This window comes from Camponotus vicinus, unplaced genomic scaffold (assembly GCF_025532165.1).
Source record: "Camponotus vicinus isolate PSW18456_S1 unplaced genomic scaffold, iyCamVici1.0 SCAF_9, whole genome shotgun sequence".
Classification (NCBI taxonomy): domain Eukaryota; kingdom Metazoa; phylum Arthropoda; class Insecta; order Hymenoptera; family Formicidae; genus Camponotus; species Camponotus vicinus.
This window is the reverse complement of record NW_028141981.1, coordinates 3,736,402-3,762,368: the sequence shown is the minus strand read 5'-3', so window position 1 is coordinate 3,762,368 and position 25,967 is coordinate 3,736,402. Positions and strand designations below refer to the sequence as shown.

General features: G+C 34.5%; 1 protein-coding gene and 1 long non-coding RNA gene across 7 annotated transcripts in view; one reads left to right on the top strand and one right to left on the bottom strand.

Annotated features, from left to right (window-relative positions):
* LOC145976534 (uncharacterized) overlaps positions 1–25,967 on the top strand; it is a 78,900-nt gene that overhangs the window by 4,986 nt on the left and 47,947 nt on the right. Inside the window, exon 5 of one of the 2 annotated variants that reach the window (XR_014440268.1) lies at positions 25,426–25,692. The exons of the other annotated variant lie outside the window; for it this stretch is intronic. This is a non-coding gene — a long non-coding RNA (uncharacterized LOC145976534). Of the gene's footprint in view, positions 1–25,425; positions 25,693–25,967 lie in introns of those variants that run through there. 2 annotated transcript variants of the gene reach the window in all.
* LOC145976530 (uncharacterized) overlaps positions 1–25,967 on the bottom strand; it is a 228,868-nt gene that overhangs the window by 189,061 nt on the left and 13,840 nt on the right. For 2 of the 5 annotated variants that reach the window (XM_083107686.1, XM_083107681.1), the window contains exon 1: positions 12,963–13,310. The exons of 1 other annotated variant lie outside the window; for it this stretch is intronic. The gene's annotated coding sequence lies outside the window, so the exon portion shown is untranslated. Of the gene's footprint in view, positions 1–12,962; positions 13,311–14,315; positions 14,506–14,531; positions 14,792–25,967 lie in introns of those variants that run through there. 2 more of the 5 variants (XM_083107684.1, XM_083107685.1) reach the window with 2 other exon arrangements.

Genomic DNA, 25,967 nt, shown 5'->3' with positions numbered 1-25,967 from the left:
ATATACTACGTATGGAAAGTAATATAAACTGTATGAGAGAACTGTCTATCGCATCCATTTATCGCATCGCATTTATAAAATGTTACATGAAGTCCGAAATGTGAAATGTATTATTTGCGCTTTTTCGCTTTGATTCTCCATTTTCCCATATAAATTCATTTGTTATATATTTTAACGACACGTTGCTAGCAAGCCAAATAAGATAAGCTCGATTTATATTGTAAAATTTATATATTGTACAAAAACAGACATTTGCGAAATTGAAATCGATCGCACCTCATAAACATGAGACACCGAGTCTGGTCTTCTTTGCTTAAACGTCGTTTTCAGCGGTACAAAAGTTCTAATTGAGTCTTCAGCCCGGGCTCTCTAACTTCTATTCTCAAGTTCACGCCCGTCCCTTGAAGGGATTGGGAATTTAACACGGGAAAAACCTGCAGTGTGGCAAGCGCCGACGGCTCTTTGTTGTCTGCATGTCCACTCGAGAGAAGGGACGAGAGAGAGAAACGAATTTGAACCCTAAACTTTCTTGGCTTCCATTAGTCACCCCTGTCGGCGTATCCCCTTTTATACGTTCGCTTCATCTTTGCGTCTTATCATCAGGCAAGACTAACGCGCCTATTAAACTGCGAAAATGAATTTTTTTGCATGCATTTGTCACTCACATAAGGTGCTTTTACAAACGCTTTCTAAAAAATTATTTATAAATATCAATATAAATACATAAATTAATAAAATCATGTGTAGGTAATGTAATTGAATTTTATGTTTTGCTTGCATTATTAATTTTATCATATTCAGATTTGTATTTTAAGTAGAGTTTGCAATGCTGCGACTAGAATTAAAAAGGGTGTGTCCGTGATGTCTCTGAGAAATATTACAACGAAGAAAAGTTTATCCTCACCTTGAGGAAAAATTAGAAAAATAACACCAACTTTTCCTTTATGCGACTTGTTGTTTCACTCATCGCGTGACGATAATTAGCCCGCCAATTAAAACTTTTTACCGCTTTAAAAAGCGAAGACAGGCTGTATTGACTTTCAGTTTCTATAAAAATATTCCCAATAGATTGTATTTTGCAACATTTTTTAATATCTCAAAGTTAGCTATTTCAATTTGTAGTGCAACTTATTCATTATAACTTATTAATCATAATTACCTTCCCAGGTTAAATATTGTTTCACAAGAATAAATTAAATTTTTAATTATCTTCTACTTCTTTAATATTTCGGTTATTTGTATAATATTCCATTAACATTATTTTGTTCAATTAATTTTATTTACGCGCATATTTTCTTGATACACCTATTATTTATTAACGGTTATTATAATGCATATTGCAACTTATATTAATCCTATAAATCTACTTTATATTAATCTTTAAATCTACTTTAAATGATTTATTTTTTACGACAAAATTCAAGGCAAAAATATTTAAAAGATATTTATTTATAATTTTATGTGTGCCGCAAATTAGGAATTATATTTATTAAATATAAGTTTGTATATTAATAGAAAATATATTTTATAAATATATTTTTTTGGTAAATGTATTCTTAAATATTTTCTATATTAAATACAATAAAATTATAGATAGAAATTTGTTCCGCGAAAAATTATAAAAATAGATATAAAAATAGATATTCTTATAAAAGAATATGCAATCTAACTCGATTGTTCGATTTTATTCATACACTTCGGGAAGTACACACTCGCGCATAATTTATTCTCTTTAACGATATGTAGAGATATTTTTTCATGTCTTTCCGCAAATGTACGAACGAATCTTTATGGCTTTATACGGACGACATACTACGAAGCACGGGCATCCATCATTCATGCTACGAGCCGTAAGAAAGCCTTTTGTATGTACCTGCGAGCCCATTCTCATCATGATCAACGTATCACCCTTCGATCGTCATTAATGTCGGACTTGTCAGGCATGTCAAAGTCTTCCTTTCGTCATTCGTCAGTCGCCGCGTTTTGTGCTTGCCGAACGTATCTATTTTACGTCAGAGAAAATTCAACGAAGCGTCTCTTTTGACGTATCGAATTCATTTCATATTTACGAGCTGTCGATCACGATCGATTAAGAGCGAAATTCAACTTTTATAGTATGTAATAATATGTCGAAATTAATGGCAGTGACAGTTGCGGAAAGAGAGCTCAAAATTTATAAAACATATTTTTCACGTGCGAGTCTGGTTAGGAGCGTTAATGTATGCATTTCAACGAAAAATGTAATACATCGAAAAATGGGTTATAATGCAGAATAGATATTTCGTGTGTATTTATTTAACTTACTCTTCTTTTTTAACAATAATATGAAAATAAAATATTTAAACTGGAAAGCATGAGAGAAAATGTGTTTTGAAAAACTTATTAATTTTCTGACAAATAAAAATTGTTTGAAAGATGAAAATTTATTATGTAATCATAAAATCTATATACTAGTATTGACCGTTGCAAACTTGTATGCGGGTGCATATAAAAATATTAATAAAAAATTAATATTAAAGTACCATAAAGTCACATGATATTAAATATGGGACCTACTAATATGCGATCGTCCTACTTTGAGCAAAAGGGTAAAAGTCAATGTAAAAGTGCAAAAGAAAAAGATGAATGTTTCTGTAATATTTTTATAAAATATAGCAAAGTATATGAGAATAAATGAAGATTACATACAATTGCACGTTATAAAAAAATGCTATCGTAAAATATAAACGTTCGTTCATTATAACCTTTCGATTTTGTCATAATTTAACATTCGTAGCACTTTTTGTTTATCAAAATTATGTAATTTAATGAAAAAATACAAGACGAATTCTACAAATACATGGCCGGTAAAAATAATACGACTTAATTAGTCATAATGATTATTTCATTTAATTATTCATAAATATCGTTAAAATAAAATACGCATTTATCAAATATTACTCGTGTATCACGGACTTGACTCGGGTGCAATACGGTAACCACATCTGCGTCTCAAATTAGGCACCCCTAAAACCCCGCGGCCTCAGAAATTACCAGACACGGCATCTCGCAGAAACCCCGGCGGGCTTATTAAATCTAATCAGTCTAATTTTGTACGCGTCTTATCCCCTCGGCGAGACAGTCGGCGTTCGTTCTGTCTCCACTGATCTCTTCGCTGTAGTAGTGCATCGCGATTACACTTATGGTGCATTAAACTGCCGTATTGCGAGAAAACCCTTTCGATTTTCCTTCGTCCGAAATTGAAAGCGACACTTGAATTTTCTCTAATGATTAACGTCGGAATTAATGAAGATTGAAGTATTCATTAAACACGTCTGGAAAGTCGATAGCGTTGGATTAGCAAAATTCAAATATTGTTTAAAGAACGAAAAATGAATTGAAAAATTTTACATTAATCGTAGATATTAATTTCCGATTATTTGGAATTGATTTTTTGTTTTAACAGAAATGTGAAATGAAATATTTGTCGAACGGGATACAAGCTGTTCTCGAAATTGCTATGAATTTATGTGAAATCCTGTATTTGGTTGTTTAACGTGTCGGTCAACGGTGACCATGGCAATTGACGCGCGACGATCAAACTAGCGGGTACAAATCAGAGCGGTGTGGGTGATTAAAATTCTATATAGCGCCGTAAAACATCCGTATCCGCCGATAAAAGTCGGTGGATACAATAGTATTCTCGCGACAGATAGAACGAAGCGATCTGGAAGATTTACAGGCACTAAATATCTTGAGCCCTGGAAACTGGCGGAAAACTTTCACATTATCTCTCGCACGGAAAGTTTTACGTACTCTACGAGCATGAATTACAATCTATTAAGGATCGCGTGTTGCACAATATCGGCCGTCTTGAACGAAAAGGGGGAAAAAAGACCGGAAGTGATCGCACGTTGTTTAAAGTATTGTATCCGGATAAAAAGCTCTCTCTCTCGCAAAAGGATCTTATTCAAGGCTGCGTAACAGCAGCCTTGTTCTCGGGAAAACTCGAATCGATCGCTCGTTGAAGCGAGTGCTCACGAGCCATGCGATTTGCATCGAGTCGCACGACCTGCATTATTCTGGCTGTACGTATGTATGTATGTATGTACGTGCGACATGTTTCATTTACATGATGTGTCACGCCGGCGACACGTCGGCTGGCTGTTGCGGAATTACGCGTACCCCCGCGTACAACGACCGCGGCGCGTATCATAAATCTTTTATGACTTCCAAATGCCATTCGCGGAATTCATTACCTGCCGCGCACGTCCCGTGCAACCCCTCGTCGCGATCGCGTCATTTAAGAAAATGCATCGCCAATCAATTCACAATTTATTCCCCGATGCGTATTATTGGTTTCATTCGTCCCATATTAACACGACGATCGATCAACCGGAAGCGACCGGAAATGCAACGGGTGACGGGTGAAATCCGATGATGATGCGTGGTTAAAACCTTCGCGATATTACTTTCACTATTCATCGATAAACGTCCGAATCTAATTTGCGGAAATTCGAAACTTCCAGACATCCGCGTCAGTCACATGAATTATTGAACTTTGGGGAACGAGCGTTTCAATGATTCATCTTGACACGAGAACCCCGATAGATTCTACCTAAACGTTTCTTCGACGAAGATCTAAATTTCGCTCAAGCAGACAATGATTTACATCGGTGAGATCGCTTGAACGCATCTCGCAGCGAGTGAAATGGTCGCGCGTCCGTCGAGAACGTATCCGAAACGTAAACGTTTGTATGGAGAGAATCCTCGCACCGTCGACTGTATATTATGCAGATATCTGGGCAGGAATTATTGCCTGATATCGCGCGGGCAAGACTGGCACGTTGTATATTATTCCATGCGTGGTCTGTTTGATGGTAAATGATGGCCCTGCAAGCCAGTGTCGCGCGTTTCCGAGCGTTGCACGATACAGGGCTATATCGATGCGAGATACAGCTGCCATCGGTTATCTAATCGTCACCGTCGATAAATTAAAAAATTTTGGAGGAATAAAAAATCTTTAATTTGGACGGACACGAAATTTGTTGTATTTTATCTCGCAAGTTGCACATTTGGTTTGCGAAAAATTTATGATCGAGTAACATTGATTGTTTAAATTTCGATATACTGGATTTATTTTGCAAATTGATTTTTAAAGACGAGCTTTTCTCGTTCGTCGTCGTTATCCTTGTATGCGTTAGCGAACTTTTCCTACGCATAAATTTTTCATGAGCGCGTGTTCAGGATCAGGCGTGTCGCGTATGGAAGAAAATCTTCGAGATACATCTTCGTCGATTTCAACGGAGAGGTGCGTTTATCCTTCCGGCTTGTACAAAAACTCACAAATCCCTGAATTCGTTGGATACAATATTGATTGGCTCTTTTGCATACGTTATATACGTTACAACGTTACGAGTGCATTCAGCTCTTGCGTTTATTAATGAGACTGTCGGCGATAAAATTTCTATGAGTTCAAGTTCAATAGCGCGTACGCGTAAAAATCGTTCGCGAAAAGACAGAATCAAGTGATTACGCGCTTAATGAACGGTAAGTCATTGCGCGAAAATGGACGAGATTCGTTCGCCGGGTTAATTAACGCCATCCCGCGTAGAGCGGAAAAAAGTTCGCGCGGATCTTTCTTCTCTCTCTTTTTTTTCTACACCCAAACGCAACGAGAACTCCCTATGTAATCATCATTTATGTCGACAGAAGTAGAAAAAACTAGACGGGAAGGGGGGCGTGAAATAATTCAGCTGGCGCCGTTCATCCGCCCTGATTCTCCCCTTGACACAACTAGTTTTCGAGATTCATTGCGTTGCGAAATTACAATGGTATTGTACAGCATTTAAGAGACTTATATATATATATATATATATATAAAGTAACTCTTACGTAGTATGCATATAGAACTTTAATTATAACATCTGTTGAGGCTTATTAATTTTGTTTTTTACGTACATCTCTTCAGGATATGGTATTTATTATTTATGGTATTCCGAATCTTTCAGTTATATATATATTACTCTATTTATCACTAAATTTAAATTTAAAATTATTTCTAGAGGTAATAATTTACAAAGAGAGTGATTCAAAGCCTGAGTTTTGATGAGAAAGGCAAACTTATCGTGAGTGCGGCTTTAACGATCTTCACTGTATCACAAATCATATGTGTACGTACATAGTTTGCACGAATCCCGCGGTGACTAAATTAGATTAATCCGTTGCAACTAGATTCTCTGTCGAATTGTCCTATTCGTTTTCCAATTTGTATACCTCCTGTGCGAAACCCATATTGTCAGGCATACACATACAAACTTCAACTGTGCCTTGTTATAACGAATCGATATTTGTAATACACTACATTTTCGATTTCTATAAAATCGTTTGTAGCAAATTCAATGGCTAAAAAATAACTATGAGAATATTATAATATTTTTTGATTCATGATTTAAAGAAAATGATAATTTCTCTCGGAATTATTCGTTATCTTTATAAAACGTTTCTCTCAAGGTTTAATATTGCCTTCATTGTATTTTAGGAAATTCAACTCATTAACATAGAAAAGCTCCGTTCTTTGTTACTAATGCCTTTTATTGCCGCGCTGAATAAATTGACGTTATTCCCTCAATGTGATATCATTAATATCCGCGAAAGCGTCACAGATAATAGAAATTTGACTAACTTCAAACTCTCTGCGCTGCAGGTGCTATAACGTGCTTCTAATCACAAATCACTAACAGGTATTCGGCGATAGCGTAATTAATCGTACAAGCTCCCAAAGTTTATCGGAACATTTAATTGGTCCACACCCCAAATTACGCAAGCTGTCAGGAAGCATCGCGGATTGAATTTCATACGAAATAAAATCAGTCTAGTCACGTATAAACGCGGAGGACAACTTTTAAACACGTCCATCAGGATGTTGCTATGTTTTAATTAATTTTAGGTATACGCGGAAACAGTTTTGTGAGACTACATGGGACATAACGTTACTAATAGAACTATATATTAAAACGATATTAAATCTGCACTTTTCACTAAAGTACAACAAAATACTTGGATTAATACGTACGTAATAATATTATTTATTCATATTTTTAATATAATTTTTTACACAAATATAAAGAAATTCTTACAATTTTTAATAAAAGTATCCATAAAGGCAACATGCAAGAGTTTCCTCTTATTTCACATTCTCACAAAAAGTTCTCTTTTCCACCGATAACATAATGCAGAGACGCATGGCGTTGTTGATTCTGCTACGATTTCTTTCCATTCGACGCGACGTGACATAACGATTGAAATATAGCCGTCACAGCAAAACCTTATGGTGGCTGCATGTGCTACACATTTCAAACGATATTATCTGCATTCGCAGAATTTCGCGGACCATACATTTTTTCAAGTGCTCGAGGCTTTTATTCCAACCGTTTTCAAATCGTATCGTATCGTGCGTCGCGCTATCAGCTTCGTGCAACGCCGCTAAACTTTAATTGACGTGGACGCGCCGAGTATTAAACCGCGTGGATGTCAATCACAAAGGACGCGCCGCCTCGTTGCAGCATCACCGACACGAACTGGCGGGCAATAAGCGGTTATGTAGTTGGCCGTAGCATTGCAACAAGAGTGTCGCCGATCTCGCGTCACTTCAGTGTCGCATTGGTATTCACAAAGTATTATACAAGGCCGATACAACCCTAAATGTGTTTACGGCATTCAAGTTTGATGTCTTACAGCGTAATAATTCACAGATAAATCTTGGCGATATAATTTTATATGTGCTAAATAATTAAAATACATTATTATATTATTAAATATGTGCCTTTAGATGCTTCTTAAATGGCATCGCGAGATACAACGAATCTTGAATTGAATCTTGATTAGGAATTGATTAGAAATAAATGATACTGTCTTCGTCATTTGAGTTGCAAAGCCTGTAACTTTGGTATAAAGCCAAATAAGTTTGTATAAAAACGGTTTATCGCCCGTCGAATTTGATATCGCGCGTTTGCTCACGAAATATGACTCATCGCGAGAGATTTTTCGCGTGCGCGACATTTATCGAGAGAGATCACTAAGTGGATATCAATTCGATGTCGGTTATCTGTCCACGGATTTTACGCACGACAGCCCATTCGATATAAACTATCTACGTGCACGGGTTGTTGTCTTTCAATACGTACATCGTGGGAATTTTAACAATGTCGCTGCGTGTCAGTAACAATGGAATAGAATAGATTTACGACAAGCAAGCTCAAATAACGATATTCAGTGATTCTCTCTATATTTGTATTTGATATTTTCTATATTTTCTTTAAATTTGATAGCCCATCTTTTTCGTGGACAAACAATGCAATTTCAAAAAATTTCTATTTACTGATACTTGTAAATATCAATAATCACATATTTATTAGATAATGCTTATTAACGAAAGATTTAATATCTAATTTTTTCTCGAATCTCTCAATATTATTTTTATTCGTGCATCTTAAAGTTCTTTAACTTGAAATTTAAAAATTTTACAAAGTACACATTTCTCCGTTTATATTCAGGAATGATTCATACTCGATATAGCAAACTTAATGAGACGAATGCTAATAATCCATCATTTATGCCGTAATATTAGCTTACTGCTACATATGTGATACGCGCAATTGGTTATTTAATAATATGTACGTATAACGATATTTGGGGATAGTACTGTGAATCTGTGCTGAGTGATACGATATTCTGCATTACGTACTTTGTAATATATCATCTCGTCAATAGCTCTCAGTTGTTAGCTTGTTTTTCGCAACTACATATGTAACTGTATATATTAAAACTCATTTTAAACGGAATTAATAATTCGTATACAAAAGCAGTTTTATTTATAATTTCATGAACTGTAAATATAGAAAACATTTAAAAAATTAAAAAATACACATATATAAAGTATAAAATAAAGTATAAAAAATACACATATATAAAAATATACATAGAATACGCGAGAGATAAAGTTATAAATTTCTGTTGCAAATTTTAAATCATCTAAAATGGATTTAATCCTGGTACAGTGGAATCAAATTTAATCTTCATGTGCAAATAAAGTACAAATGATTTTTAGTTACAGTTATAAATGATTTATTTTTTATTAATTTTAATTTTACTTATAATTTTGTACAAGATACTTTTTCTTGTTATTCAAGAAAAATAAAATTGAAGATATTTTTTGACCTCAACTAAGAGAATTTATTTCGATCAAATTAATTTCAATATCTAGCTATCTATCTAAATATCTTAATTCAAACTTAAGCATGATCACGGATGATTCAAGATATCAATTCGTTCTGAATCTCTTTTGCTATTAACCTATACAATTTCATTATAGCTTCGGTGATCTAGATTCCTAGACAGTGCGATCGCAATGAAACACATGCACTACTGAGTAATTAACTAACACGTCGGTATCACTATATCACCAACATAGTCGGCCTGACGATATTTGCTATTTATTTCCGGCCAGACCTTGATGGCGTTTAATTGTGCGATGGATCCGTCATTTAGCTCGTCATTCGTGGGATACACGTCAAGGAATGAGATATCAAAGTTAGAACGGCTGCAAGGCAGGCCGGCGAGAGACCTTTGACATTGCAGCGCGGAGTTAGCTCATTACAATCCCTGTATCGAAGAGCAACGTACCGTGTCACAGCTCCTATTACTGGAACAGTTTCGATCACGCAATCACACTGACATTCGCAAAGCCATTTCCACTGATCCATTGACAAGCTTTGCGAGATCGGCTTTATGACCGATATTGGCAAGAACGCGATTTCACGTAATTAACGCGAACGAGAAACATTGTCGAGAGATTATAATTTAGAGTATCCATATATTATAATATAATAAGAATTAACAGGATAATCGCGTCATATGTAAAACAACGTTACGCTTGTTGTAAAATTTGTACTCTTGCAAAATTGTATTTCGACGTGATTATATTCATATAATTTTGTTTAAAAATAATTATAGAAATCATTCGGTAACAAATCATAATTCAAATTTATTTTTCATGAAGGTAAAGATAAAACGAACAATACAAATTCTCGTTTTGTCAGATATTTTCACGATTTTAAAAGTTCCTAAAAGTTGGGCACAATGATAACACATGGATATGCAATGTGTCATTATTGTGCTCAACTTTTGTGTCATGCATGTTGAAAGAGTACTTTTATGACTAACAAATATTGGCTCTGCGCAGCAACGTACATTAAAACAAACATGTGACAAATTACTTTATTATGATTCATCGATGAATGCCACGATCTCTCCTCGAATTTCTTCACTGGGAAGTTCGTTAATTGCAAGCTCACGCGAATCGTTCGAGTTTCGGCACTTGACGCTGACGAGTTTGCGTGACGCTTAATATAAATGGAAAACCGGCAAAGTTTGCTCTCTCTTGGTGCGCCGTCGCAATGCATAATTCATAATGATGCTGAACGGCCGCTGTAGACATTTCTTCTTGAATAAACTTAATCGGAAGATTTAGTGAAGAATGCAATTTTCCGTAAGTTAATGTTACAATATATTTTAGATAACACAAGAAGATTTAATTCAATATTTATTATATATCAGATTGTCATATTTTTTAATTAAAATCGCATATGCATTATCATTGTGCACAATTTGCAAATGTTTATTTTTTAGACTTTAATATCTGAAATAATATTTTCAAAAGGCAATTTGGCATTTTCCATACGTATTAAGCATATTTAAACCATTATTTTGACCGATTATTGATAATAGTTCCCATGAGGCAAAGTGACAGTTTATTCGTCTCTAGAGCTCTTGTTTACTCATACGAAAAACCAATTTTCCGAATTGATTTTATTTTTTGTCCAAACATACAGAATCGTTTATCCAATTATTTGTGATCACAATACTGAATTTGGCAGTTTTATATAATTTTACAAGTAATTTTTTTTATATCTACGACTCATGGAATCCTCATTTATGTATATGTTGCCGCGCCTTTTAGAGGAGACAAAATTTTTAACATATATTTACCATAGTATCTTATAAAATTCTTTGGCAGATTCTCGTGAATAATATACCAAATTTATTTTTCACGAAATTAAAGATAATGGAACGAACGATAGATATAGATTATCTTCTTGTCAGACGCTTCCGCGATTTTATGTTTCTAAAAATTTCAACGATGACGGTATCGCTTATTGAGCAGGGCGAAATGGAATGCTGACGCGGTGCTTGCAAGCCGCTTTTTCTGGTGCTAGTGCATTTCGCTGTATTTCACTTCGATGCTAACGATTTCCCAACGAAAACAAGATAATACTAGCATCGCTATAGACAATACAATTCTTAATTTTCTTGATTAAATAAGCCATTTCCAACAGGACACATGTTTTATATTTTAGAAAATAAAATCAATTATGTTGTTGAAAGCTTTTTGTAACATACAGGAAAATAAACTGTTATAAAAAAATTGATATAAATTATTAATATAAGTAATTAATATACTCATTGATATAAGTCATTATATTAAAAGTAAATAGCACATTGATCCATCTGATTGATGGATGTAAATTTTATTTGCGATGTAAATGTATTAAAGTATAGAGAAATAATAATTGTTTTCCGATTTCTTCTTTCTACATTTTTCGTAACGTAATATCGTACATTACGTAATATTTTTTAGCAATTTCTGAATATTATGTAAAAAAATCTTAAAGAGGGACATCAAGAGAAGAATTAAAAATATATTGTATATTCTAAAAAATTTAATATTTAATTTTCAATATTATCAATATTATTCATTCAATATTATCATATTATCAATATTATCATAATTATCAATATTCAATGTTTTCATGATACTTTTATAATCGAGAAATTGTACATTTAAATTTTTATTCTATAAACACATTAATCAACGTAAAATTATTAAAGAATGAGAAAACTGTTTCGTTAAAAAATCTAAAATTTTAATTTAAACTAAACAATAATGTATATCCGCATATTGACACAAAGGTTAATTTTGGAAAAATATATGTACATGAAAGCATTATGAAGGTGATACATTTTCAATCGCATATTAGATGCAGATTAGTTCTCCGATGCGAAAACAAAATAGTCCTATTTAAATCCGATATAATTCCATAATGAATAATTAGGCTTCACATCAATTGAATTATTAAATAAAGTATATATACCGACAAGTTATCAATTTAATCCGATCAATAAGGCAATTATTAACGAGATCGAATCAGGATTATTTTTTATGTCGTGCGGCATATTATCTTTCAATGAGCGAACATATTTCGTGACGAATTAATCATATAATATATATAATAAATAACAAATCACCACATAAACTGGCGGCTTTAAAATCAACTACCAATTCTCGATTATTTGCGGTCTCGCAATAATTATTTCATCATAAATTGTGAGGTACATAAAACAGAATCATTTATAGCGCTTATGTCTTCAACAAATTATCTTAGAAGGGGTGATATTCAAATGTGTTGTTTGCAATGTTACACATAATTTACCATTATGGTGCCGGTCTAACGACGTAAAATGTGAGTGCGAATTACCGCGGAGAATTAAGACGAGAAATGAAAATTAAGGCAGTGCCCTCCTAGCCAACAGCTACTTTTGTTAATTGGTAAATACATTACCAGGAATATAGGATACAAGTCTAAATTAGTTATGACTAGTGTATTTAATTCATGAAAAAGCAGAGAATTAGAAACTAGTGTCCAATGAGAAATTAAACTACATACAAGAATATCAAGTTTAACTTTACGCGAATAAAGTAAATGCTAATTTTAATACTTATTTTTTATTATTCTAATTTTGAAAATTTTAGTATTACTTAACATTTTTTACAAAATATCTTGTTTTAGCTATAATTTCAATATAACATATAACAATAAAAATACCATACAGATATGTGTGTATATATATGCATGTGTACTCACCGTTAAATTTTGTCCAATCAATGGCGAGAAGCTCTTGTAGATTAATTAATCATGTTCTTGTTACATATACGTTTACAGTGAATTCCGCTAATATTTTATCAATTAGTATCTGTCCAGCGATCCATTATGCGCTTTTAATAATCCTTTTGCTCTCTCTGAATTGTTCATCATGAGAGCTCGCGTAATACTTTCAATCACGAATAGCACGTTCTCACTCAGTTTTTCGGTCTTGCATAATTATAACAGAATTAACTGCATCACGAATCGCATTCGATTTTAAAATACTGCTTTTAATTCTCTCATTAGCTCCAGAATTCTTTATTATTATTTAATATTTATGTTTCCATGCAATATTTAATTTATAAAATTAATTTAAGTTTCGTATAAATATTTTTGACGCAAAATTTTCGTGGCTCATGTATCTTATAATAATTATTTTAAAATGAGTATTTTTTAATTAAATTGTATCATTTTATAATGGCGTGCTTTTAAATATGTAATTAAATATTGATTTGTGAACACAAATGTATATTAAATTAAAATATGACAGACGTATGTATTTAATCATTTCTCTTCGTTTGCTCCGATGTTACGAAGATCGGTATGCCAATAAGGGAACGCAAACGGGCGACGAACTTTCATCCATACTAAGTTTCCACGTTTATAATTGCCGCGTAAGAGCTTTGGATCATTATTATTATCCCCATGGAATTGAGTTCTGAATGCAATTTGGCCGGTAATTCCCATTGAAACTATATAAGGCAATGCTGAGTGCGAAGAGAAAACTATTGAAATTCGGTTGAGTAGCTCAAAAGAACACAATGTCTTATTTCACAAATGAAACATTTTATCTCTTAATATGACACATTCCTATAATTATTAATGATATTTGAATTTAGATTAAAAATGTTAATTGTATTTCATTTTCAATTAATTTTCTAAAATTTCTGGTGTGTAATTGTGAGAAAACCGGAATGAGAAAGATGCATTATAAAAAGAATAGTTGGGGAGAATTGAAAACGCCGCATTGAAAATTTAGTCGATAATTGTTACCAAAACTTTTCAATCATTATTATCGCACATCGCAGATCGAGTTTCTAACGCAATTTAAAGGGAAAGTTGCACGAGAGAAGTTGGTGAGCGGAAAACGAAGAAGGTGGAAAGGGGTTGACGTAGGGCTCGCAGACACGATAGGGAAAAGGATAGGACGAAAGAGAGATGCGTATCGTATCTTAAAATTTACTTCGAGCACCTCGCCGCTATTTTCCGATAATGGTAAACGCGCGATCAGACTATGCTCCGCTCTGGAGTTTCTCCGGCGCAAATCGCGATCGCAGGGCAACAGGAAATTACGTTTGCATAATTTTCTCACAGTAGAACTCTCGCGGCATAATAATAGGCAAGAATTCGCAAGATCGCGTCTTCTATCGCAGTCTTGCACCGATTCGTCGCGAATAATTAAATAAAACGATTGCTCCTTCATCGTCTGATAACGAGAGACGCGAGGATGATCGATGTGACAGAGCTCATTTCCGAGCGCGGAATTAATCCTACTAAATTGTCACTCACGTCTAACACATTTCCGTAGCGGAAACTAGACCCGTATGTGCGATTACTTGCTTTTGTACGAAATTGTACCATCCGAGGTTTTGTACGAATAGGCTTTGATTTCTGTGGAACTTGTCGCACACAGAGAATTACATAGCAATCCCCGTCGCTCTTAACGACGACACAACGGGAGAAACCGGCGAGCCCACGATCCCACCACCCCTTAAGCACGGACCGGGGGAGCGAAGGGCATCGCGTCGCGAATCGCACTGACACTCGCAGATTCTCCGTTTCCCGCAGAAGCTTCCAACTACGATCCCTGTCCCCACCCCGGCGAGAATTCTCTCTTACCCTCTTCCAACCCCCCGCAAGCCGTAGCTTTTAGCGCAAGCGCTTGTGCTTTTCCGCGGACTACGTCCTATCCTAATTCACGTCGGCGTAAGTACGGTCCTGTTCCGTTTCACGTCGAAAATTTCTCCTTTCTTCGCATCTTGCGGCTTCACTGAATTATGAGCGACGCAAATTCTTTATTTTCTCTTTTATTTATGTATAACAGAGTTCCTTCTCCAAGCGATTGCATCGAAATTATTTTTTCGTGAACGTTACTAAAGAAAGCTCGCTATTCGATATCTAACAAATATAACATCTTTGAATAATTTATCAAACTAAAGTTTGTGTTTTTCTTTATGATAATTTTGACATCTGTATATTTCGGTTTTTTTCTTAGCTGTAATGAAAAATTATTTATATCTAAAATATTTTTAAAATAATAATTTTTATAAAACGCGCAAAGAAGCTCTAATTATGCAGCTTAGATTTCTAAAAATAAATGCTAAATCAATAACAATTTAAATAATTTTAAATACTTTGTTACACAATAATTTAGTTACCTTGTTATACAATAATTACCTTGTTACACAATAATTTATTACAAGAAAAAAATACAGATATTTGTTTTATGTTTTATTTAATCAGTTACATGTGTGTTTTTAATATGCAAAAATATAAAACTTCAAAGGTCTTATTCAATGCTGGCTTATATGCTGAATATGATGACTCAACTGTGTACATAATGATTGATTAAATCAGAGGCGTACGTCGAACTGTAATTGATAATATCATAAAAGTAAATTAACGAATGAATGTGGTCGTTTATTTATGCGACACAATTTTACAGCAATTGAACGAATATTGACCACTGAAATATTTACAAGAATTCACAGCTCGCTAATACGCGATGAAAGTAATGGAACAATAATCTCCCTTGTATGATTTTTAATTCATTTCGTTTTTAATTCATTTCATCAAATACCACCGCGATATTGCATTTGCTTTAAATAATTTTAGTTATGAGCATAAATATCTGGCATATTACACGCTTGGTACGCGGTTATTCAACTTTCGATTTTTTTGTTTTGCATAAAGATATCACCTAAAACTAAAAGTACAGTAATTAAATAATAACATTATAACGAGAATAATAGGTATCTAAAAATCTAAATAAATTCTAAAATACTCAAATGATAAAATCCCAAAAACATCTATTAGACATTTATGACGTACAGTTTCGTCTGATGTGCGTCGAAAAGAGTGAATAAAATGAAAAAGGAAAATATCAGTAATTGGTCATGCGAGAGTATCGACATTAGAAATCAAGCCGACAAATTGAGCATGACCGCGGCTGCAAGATTGGTAAACAAGTATTCTAATAAAAGCACCCCGAGGGGTAACTCGTGCGCTGCGGCACTGAATTTTTCATTCATTCGAACGCTGATCAAAACTTGGAACGTTGCGCGCATGTCGTCGCGATACAAAAGAGGCAACAATTTGAGAATTAAGATTACCCTAGGGAGAAAACTGCGACGCGGGTTCTTCGTATTTCAACGAGGGTGGTTTACTCGCTTCTCTCGATGCGTGCGCGAAGAGAAAAAGGGGAGGCGACGAGAGGATATCTCCAGCGGCTTCGCCGTATCTCTCATTAGCCTCGACCCTATGGCAGCTTTCTTTCTCTTTCCCGACAGTTAATAAAGCCACTGCGAACTGTCCGCTTCTCGCGTGGTTGAATTGGCCAAGTTTTAATTTCCTCGGGAACCTACGTGCTCCCGAGCAATCGTCGAACTTATCGCGGATGAATGTGTGTTGCAAGTTACTCGTCGAATTGCGAGAGTGGTGCGCTGGTCCGAGCAATAGTCGAAGTGTTTGAAGTGGTGCCACGATGCGGCACTGGCCATGTAACGCGTTAGATTTCCATAAATATGTGTAGCGCGATGCGCAGCAAATTTCCGCCGGGATCTCGCTCAGAATCTCCCATCCTGCATCCGACGAGCTTTAATTTCCCGCTTTGTCAACTGCGTATCGGGATAATCGTGACAAACTTATCGCGAATGAACGCAGCGCCAGTTAGTCAGCAGAAATGTGAATTCCCTGGTGCCCGGGACGGTTGTTGAACCTGTCTCGCGACAGATCGCGAGCTTGACTTTTATAAAATAATATAATACGATATATATGCGAAAAACAAACACGCATATCAAACTAGTTTTTGCCATGTATATATTTAATGAGTATGTACATTAAAGTATTCATCAAAGCATTCTGCATTATGTTTAAAAATTCTAGAATGAGAGACAATTCATATTTCAATTTGGCTATTGAAATAATTGATACTTTGTTAAAAATATTAAATATGTTAGATTATGCATTCGTGAAATTTCTTAAGGAACTTATTATCATCATGAATATATAAAGACTTTACTAAAATAGAATTTGCTTATTCATTAGTATGACTTTACCTCAATGCCAAATTATATCGTGCATTTCTGGCATACATCTCCTGATACGATGCGAAGTGTTGCACAGTCAGCATTACTGCCAGATCAACAGAAAGGTCAACGACCAACGCGTTCGTAGTTTCACGAATTCCATCAGTCGCAGTAGAGACGCGAATGCTAGCGAGGCAATCACGGCTACGTCATGGCATATTCGTGCTTCTTGCTATTTCTCTTCGTATTTTCCTCTCGGTGATAACGATGCAGTATCTCGCGACATCACCCATAATTTCAACGATTACACCGAAATGAGCGAGCTCTCGACGGAATTAAAAAACCTGCGAGATACAGTCAACATTGATTTGACATTGGTCGGACTTGTTTTTTAGAAAAAAAACAGACTTCCTTAAGAGCTTGGACTAACGAGAGAATCATAGTTGTCAACAGATTTCGTTAATTATATTCCATGATTATATTACGTGATAAATTGCGTCCTTCGATAATCGATAGTTTCGTGTGAAACAATATTTCTCTGTAAATTGATATTCTTGTTAAGAAAACAGATTGATATAGAAAATTATAAAATTTTTAAATCTAATCTCCATTTCCACAATTAATAATTATCTAAATGTCTTCAAACAGAATGCATCAACATGATTTATAATTAAAATTTAAATTTTTTAAATGTCTCATTTTGCTATAATTGGCATTATAATTGATTTTTGTACTAAAAATTAGGACAAATTCTCATTGAAAAAATCATTACGCATCTTAACGAAATTAACGAAACTTTTTGGTTTGGAAAACAAATCAATCTAATACATCAAAAATAAAATACACTTCGCAATGAATAAAAGAATTTGCATGTAATAAAACTATATTTATTTTTTTAGTTGTGTATTTACGTGTGGTTTGATATAGGTTCTCTCGGGATTATAACTAGCGCTTACTAGCATACGGAATTTTCATGACCAACACGAATCGTGTCTATTCTCGCGACTATGTACAATCGTTTCTAATTCGAGAATCAAAATGCACATATGAAACAGAAAAAGAAAGAGAGGAGACGCGAAAAAAGAAAACGCGCATGAGAAATTACTGATTGAATAATGAATTCTGGAGCAAAGTTCCACATAACGTTTACGAGGAATTCGTATCGAAATTTTATTCGGCTGCTTTGTGCTTTTCCTATGCAAGGCTTTCGACTTGCGAATTGATCGCGCCACTGTCTCGGTCTTACGATTAAGTCGCTAAAGTGCAAAGTTTCGAAAGTAGGACGATGATGCGGAACGCGGTTGCACTCAGTTGAATAATTCGGGTCACGAAGCAAAGCGTGAGTGTGTGACTTACTTACACGACGTTACTGAAGCCACAATTAATGCGCGGCGTTAGTAAATTGATTAGTTTTCCGTACGCTCAGGTTAGCTGAGCGCGCAAAATGCGACGACATCGCAGCTACGAATCTGAAACTGTGCCAGCTGGATAAATTCACAACGAAATGAATTCGTGATCGAGCTTGTCTTACACGGAATTTCATCGTTGAAACTTCAAGTTTATCGTACTGCTTCGTAGATTTGTGAAGACTGCGTTGAACCAACCAATGTAAATCTTGAAGCGAGCATTATATATCGTCGAATTAACATAGATACATCACATTCATAATATTCTTGTTGATTTAAATTGCATCATGCTTTCAATTTGGCATGACTGAATTGAGTATCGCGAAAAAATGCTTAGGATATTGCAACTTTTGAAACAATTTTAAAATTTTTTCGGCTCGGATATAATTATGCGTTTCTTTGTGGTCAATCATGGGAATTTCGTTTCTGTCGATTCAGTTCGAGTTGTAACTCAGCCATTGATTCTCGACGTTCATTTCTTCTGTTAAAGAAAGGGAAAAAAGCTTGCACGAGGTCGACTCATTCAATTTCGTCTTTTGAAAACCGCTCTTTGACCAGTGAATTGATAAACTGTTCTCTGTATAGTTGCAATTTACTCTTTTCACGTTTTCACTTTGTTTGCATTCAACTGGGAATAATTTCTCAATAGATGAGTGTGCTTGAACAAAATAGCAATAAAAAATTTTTAATGTCCAACAACGATCAGTTAAATCTCTTTCTTTCTTCAATGCAAATGTATAAACATTTTTCGAGAATGATTTTTGAATTTTTCTTATCTTTCAATATATCAAAACATTCAGTATCAAAGTACCATATAATTTTGATAAATTAAAAAATTAATTTTGATAAATTATTTAATAATTACTATTAGTTTTTTTGTACATAAAATCATAATGATTGATTCATCTTTTTTTCTTGTTGCGCAATCAAGTATGTGCACTAAGTTAATCTTTTTACTACTATGATTGACCGATACAAGTATCATACACAAAAATTGCAAAAACCAATCGATATTGTAATAATATAATGTCTTATTTTATCTCTGTTTTTTATTTTTATTCTTATATTTTATTTATTATTAATATCATATATCGCAATAAAATAATGAATAAAGCTAATCGTAATAAAGTTAAATAAATTAATATGCATATATCATTGATTTTAGTTACATCAAATATGTACGACTTAGCTTTTCTGCACGGCAGATATAACGTTTCTTTAATATCAATCGATTAACTGATTATATTTCTGTTAGAGACTCTTGTTTATGTTTTATAAATGTATATCAGTATGACCTATCGATTTTCTCTTTTTTTTATTTTATTTCTTTTGCCTCGTAAAATGTGTGCACAAGTAAGTGACAACGAAACGGAGTACAATGTGTACCAAAACGATGTGATGCGGTCTGGTAAAAAGTGTTGGGAACTAGTTAAACTCGTGTCGACGTCATGCAAGTTAATTTATGCCTTCCACGTACCCGATTCATCCCCAAAGTTAGTAGCGCGGCGTCGGTTAATTCCGGTGGACAAGAGGCAAGTTTAGGGTGGAACTGCGGGAGAGAATGGTTGTGTAGAAAGGTCTAGGTTGAAAAGAGTATGTATACCATTTATTTGGACACACTTGGCCGACGTTTGCGCTCTGACTTCGACAATAAAGAAGATTCGTGATCGTCTAAGGCAGTCGCGCAAACTCGTCGGTTGCTATCTGGTATCTTAGTCAATTACACCCTCCGTTATTTCGACTAAAGTTTGTTCGAAAATGAATGCGTTGCGCGAGAAGAGGCTAGGACTGACTTTTAAAGATCTTTAGGCAAGACGCAGGGACGTAACTTGTTGTGCCTACGAGATTGCAAAATGCCATAAGTGTTTTACGAAGATAATGAAATTTCGTGACTTAGTCCTTCTCAGTTTTCTAATCAGTACACAAATTGCAAAAAAATTTATTTGAAGATTTCGTTATATTATTTTACCTATTTCCTTAATATTTAATTATAATAATATTGATTTTACCTTTATTACGATGTGAACGAGCGAATCATCTAAAAAATATCCTTACACACCCATGCGACATTACTAAAGTTTCAACATTCGCGGAATTTTTACAACGCTCGCGGCTATGAGGAAGAATTCACAATCCGTTCCTGGGGAAACTCTTTAATCAGCTAGGTGCATTTTTCTCTCGGTAAGTGGCGATTCTCTTATCTGAGCTTCCTAGCAAACCCTCCCCTCAGTCTACTCGCATCCCTGAAGCTTCGTACCGGATAACTGTGAAAGCAACTCGCCCTGGTTGTCCTGCGAGGATTTAGGCAAGATAAAAAAATGTTGGAGATGGGAAAAAAGGATGCGAGCGAAGGGAATACGGGTAATGACTTTACTCGTTCGCGAATATAAACTCCTTCCTATGCGGAAAAATATTACACACACACTCGGTGCATAAAAGCGTCGTTGTGAGAAAACAGGTATCGCCGTTGCGGGTATAAGGCAATTGCAGGAAATTTTGCATTTTAATGAAGACGCCAAATATACTCGCTTGATATTAAGTGACGTTCTTATTCATCGCAGAGTAAATCCCCTTTCGAAATACTTAACGTTAAGCTGACGCGCGGCGAAGGTTCTCGCAAGAATCGCCTCCTAACATTCATTAAAAACACTTTGTTAAAAAAAATTGCGTAGTTTCGTACAATTTTAAATAAATTGTTTGATATATATTTGGAGCTATTAGAAATAATAAATAAATTGATCTATTGTCATGATAAAAATGAAAAATATAATGCATTTCTATTTATACCTTGAAGTGTTAACGGGAAGCTGACACTTTGTTCGCGATCATCATCAAGAACAAAATGCACTTTCTCATAAGTGTGAAAACTAATTAAAACTTTTTTAAAATCCGCCTTAAAATTTTCACCTTCTTTCATTAACTATGCGCAACTCTGTACTCAACTTTTCACTATTTTTTATATATTCCATTATAGTTTAGGCGCGATTGAGTTTTTTTTATTCTTACAACGTAAATTATATTTTCGATGTAGGAATACAAATGAGAGATGACACTTGAAACGATTCTTCGGTTCGATATAATGGAGAAAAACCAACGGGGTTTATAATAGATATTCACTCCCGCGAGTATCTGAAATATCTGGAAAACTATTCGCTTCAGGAAAAACGCTGAATTCTCCGAGAGTTTGAAAGATTCTCGGATGGGAATTCTAGCTACAGTGCACTCGATATTGACGTCAAGCGTGCGCGCGCTGATACAACCCGAAGTAAGACAAGTGGAAACATCGGCGACGAGAGCTTTTCCAAACGATTCTATCTTTGTATTCGTGAATACCGCCGGTTATTGTTTCGGAACGTTCGTGGAGTCGCGTAAAAATGATGCAGATAGCGATACACTAAATTTGCCTACGAATGACAAAGCTTTCCTCCTCAACGAGGTTCGAAGGTTCGCGGATAGCGACGGAGTTTTCTTACCAAGTTACTGTGCCTCTTTACACCTGCAAAAAAGTTTCGCGACGTAGCTGTATCTGCTTTGTCAATCGAGCGCGAGTTCGAAAATTTTATCTTCACTCTGGATACACGTCCACTCTGCATACAATGTAACTTTCGCGACTTACTTAGCGACTTGCTCATCGCAGACGAAAGTAAACTACGTTTGCGAAGAAAAATCCTCGTAAAAAGAAAATACTTTTAAAGTTCAAGAAAAATTCAAGTGGCCACATGCACAGAACACATAGAAAAAGAAAGATTCAATCTTATTAATTCAGTTTCCATACAGAAAAGTTTCTAATTACGAATCCAGTAGATAATGCACGCGCGACACCGTTTTTAGTTTATAAAAAAACTGACATAAATTACGTATGTAGTAACACAATTCTTTTTACGAATCAGTTAAGCAATCATTCGCGAAATGTTCTACAGAGATCGGAGAAGGGGAGAGAAAATGTCGAACCATTTTTGGAAAACGGGTTTTCACGCTCGCCACTTGATCATTCCGTGACGTACGTTATCTCGTCTCTCAAAGCATTGCTGAGTTACGAATTGAAAATCGATAGCTGGCTGATCTCGAAACGGTTATTCTGTGTGTATGTCTTTCTACGTCGGTCGTAGTATCCCAATTTTATCCCCGAGACCTTTTGACCTATATTATAGAATCGAAACTGGTTCCAGATTCGATCTAGTTCGCGAGAATAAATTTGGCATGGATTAATTACCTATGCACATCGTTTTATTCGAGTTGGGGGCACGTGCTCTTATTTAGGTCGAGTAAATGAATTCTTCACACGCCCGAAGACCGATAGTGGCTGCTGCGCTCTCGGATATTAATACATCCGTCCAACAGCTATGCAAAATACATGAGGGCAAAGACTATTTGTTTTTCATCTTAAGGTTTGATTAACGTCCGTACACGGAGATATTTCACGTTGGATTTGCGTATATTTTCACAACCATGAAATCTCATACAGTTGGGATTAATATCACAGAAAATACTTCATCCTTCATCAAGTTTATTTAAATATTATGCGCTATATAAAATTGTAATTGTGTAAAATGCAGATTATTTAATTATATATAAATCAATTAACTAAGTAATGATGTGAATAATAATAATTATAGGCAAAAAGACTTTATTTAATAAATAAATATATTAATAATATTTATTACAAGTTGATAAAGGATCGGTGAAATATCCGATTATAATGATAAATTTTTTTAGCAAGTTATGCGTTCTTTATACGCACATATAATAGTGCATTGTGTTTCGTTAGAATATTTTAATATCACTTGTATTTATGTTACATTACGCATATATGTTTAATTAAACCACGCTCGGCGTCTCCAAATATGCTATAGCAAATCAACGTCACGAGCAAATGTTTACATTTAATGAACAATAGTTATCGTAAATGCTAAAATTGATGTAGCGGAATGTTTCTGGCAATGATACAAAAATACTAATAAGTTTTTATCTCGATATTTTTTTAAATTCCGTAAGGCTATATCGGATGATACGTCATTGACGCGAAATGAGATATATGATAGGTTATAAGATAGAAAATAGAATAGGCTCTATGTAACGTAGCGGAATGTTGCGTGCTTCGACTCCGTGAGCTCAGTTTCGTTCGGCGTTGGAAGATTGGAAAACTTGGTTATATATATATATATATATATATATATATATATATATATATATATATATCAGGCTTAGTATGTTTTACCGTTTCTTTTTTTCTCTTTTCGCCTTCATGCCTATTTCTCTTGCCATATTTCTGCAAACTCATCATTCGTTACAATCTCTCAACTCTATTTCTGACTTTGATTGCATCTGTGCACTTTCCTTGAACGATATTTATTCTCTACACACTATAAATTGTAAGTTTATTAATTTATTCTATAATGTCAGCAGAAAAACAAAGTACTCAAATATTAATTTTTATTTTACTTTATAATTGTAATGATTTGATGACGTAAAATATACAAAATATATAGAATGCAATTATAAAAGATAAATGGAAAATAATTCGGAATTTTTGAAAAAGATAAGTTTTTTGTATGCTTTGTTTTTTTCCCTGCAAATTCTATATTTTGGTTAGAAGCTTTCATAATGTTGGGCGACGATGTAATGCCTTAGCGTCCGCTACGCTTGGGCATAGCATAAAGCAAGAGCATAAGAAAGTCGTTAGTGTCACGGGCGATTAAAGTTGGGCGAATTAACTATGAAACGCGGTAGACAACTGTACGAACTCGGCTTGACCGCGCAGCTAGGATTAAAGTAGGTTTACACATTAATTACGCGAGATAGTGCGCTCTTTATCACACCTTACACGCGCGTACATTACACACGGGGCTACTGTGTTTTACTAAAAGTTTCCACTAAAAATCTCGTGCATCAGAGCGAGACTTTTCGCGATGGACAAAATGAAAAATAATTTAACCCACGAACGTTTGTTTAGCTCGCAGAAAGTTACGATACGAGAAAATCTAAAAGTTCGAAGGACACGCTACGTTGCTCTTCAGTTAGACTAACAATAAGTAATATGTAAAAATACAAATACTTCATATTACGAGAGCAATAAAGACGCATATGACATAAGTTTGGAACAAAGATTTAACCGATAATTTTGGCATCTTACGTCATTTGATTCGTATCATTCTATCTTTTCAGCAAATTTTAACATGCACTAATATTATTTTTCTATAGAAAAATGACATGTTAATCGTTTAAATATTATTGATATTATAAATTACAATGAATCATAAATTTTATTGTTGGTACTTAGCCATCAATGTTGCTATAATAAATTATAAGTACTATTATTTGTATTTAACCATCGATATTATTTTAAATGTTAAACTATTTTATTATTAATATTTATACGAGGAAGATTGGAAAACGTAACGTAACTAGAAAAAAGTATTTTTTGTAAAAATAAATAGAAAATGTAAAATTAAATTTGTTCGTAGTTTGTATTTTTGTCTGTTTCTATTTTGCATTAAACTGCTTTACGTTATAATTATAATTAGAAATAAATACTTTTACAATTTTTGACATCTTTTATAACGAGATTTTTAAAAAGAGATTATTAAAAAACGTTTTATTTTAAATCGTAAAAATAAAATTTCTGTATCGATTGTTGACATGGGAACGCTTCACATGGAGGAAACTTTACTAGCTCATTTAATTCTACTTATATTGTATAAAAACAACCCGAATACAACGAGCGAAAGTCATTATTGCATTTCTCCGTAGCACTCGAAGATTTTCTCGATACAAAAGGTTCGAGTTCTTAACTGAAATTGGTACATTTGATGAGTCATCGACAAAACTCTCGATTTTCGTTACGCTGGTTGAGTTTACAAATGGGATTAATATCGTCAGGGACATAATTCCATTGGTGGAAAATTCGCGAAAATAGTTTTCCGCCATTTCAAGCGCTCACCTACTCCCAAGTTGCGCGCCGTGAATCATCCAAGAAAGAAATAAGAGTAGATGAAGCCAGTCATACCATTCCAGTCCCGTAATTGCATTGCACTCTACCTAGTTCGCTTCAACTTCGCACGGATACGCCTTATTATCTACACGGTTACTTAGGAAAAGAAGCGAGAAGATACTTCCTCTGCACAACAGTATTTGCATAGAAATACATCAACTACGAGAGAAAGCGTCTGCATCGTATTGCATGTCTGATATTCTCCTTGTCCATCTTGAGTACAGGAAGCAACGATCGAAATGATACAAAAGTGAACTTTCTAGATGATCAGTAGCTACCATGTGTAATCATCGTATGAAAT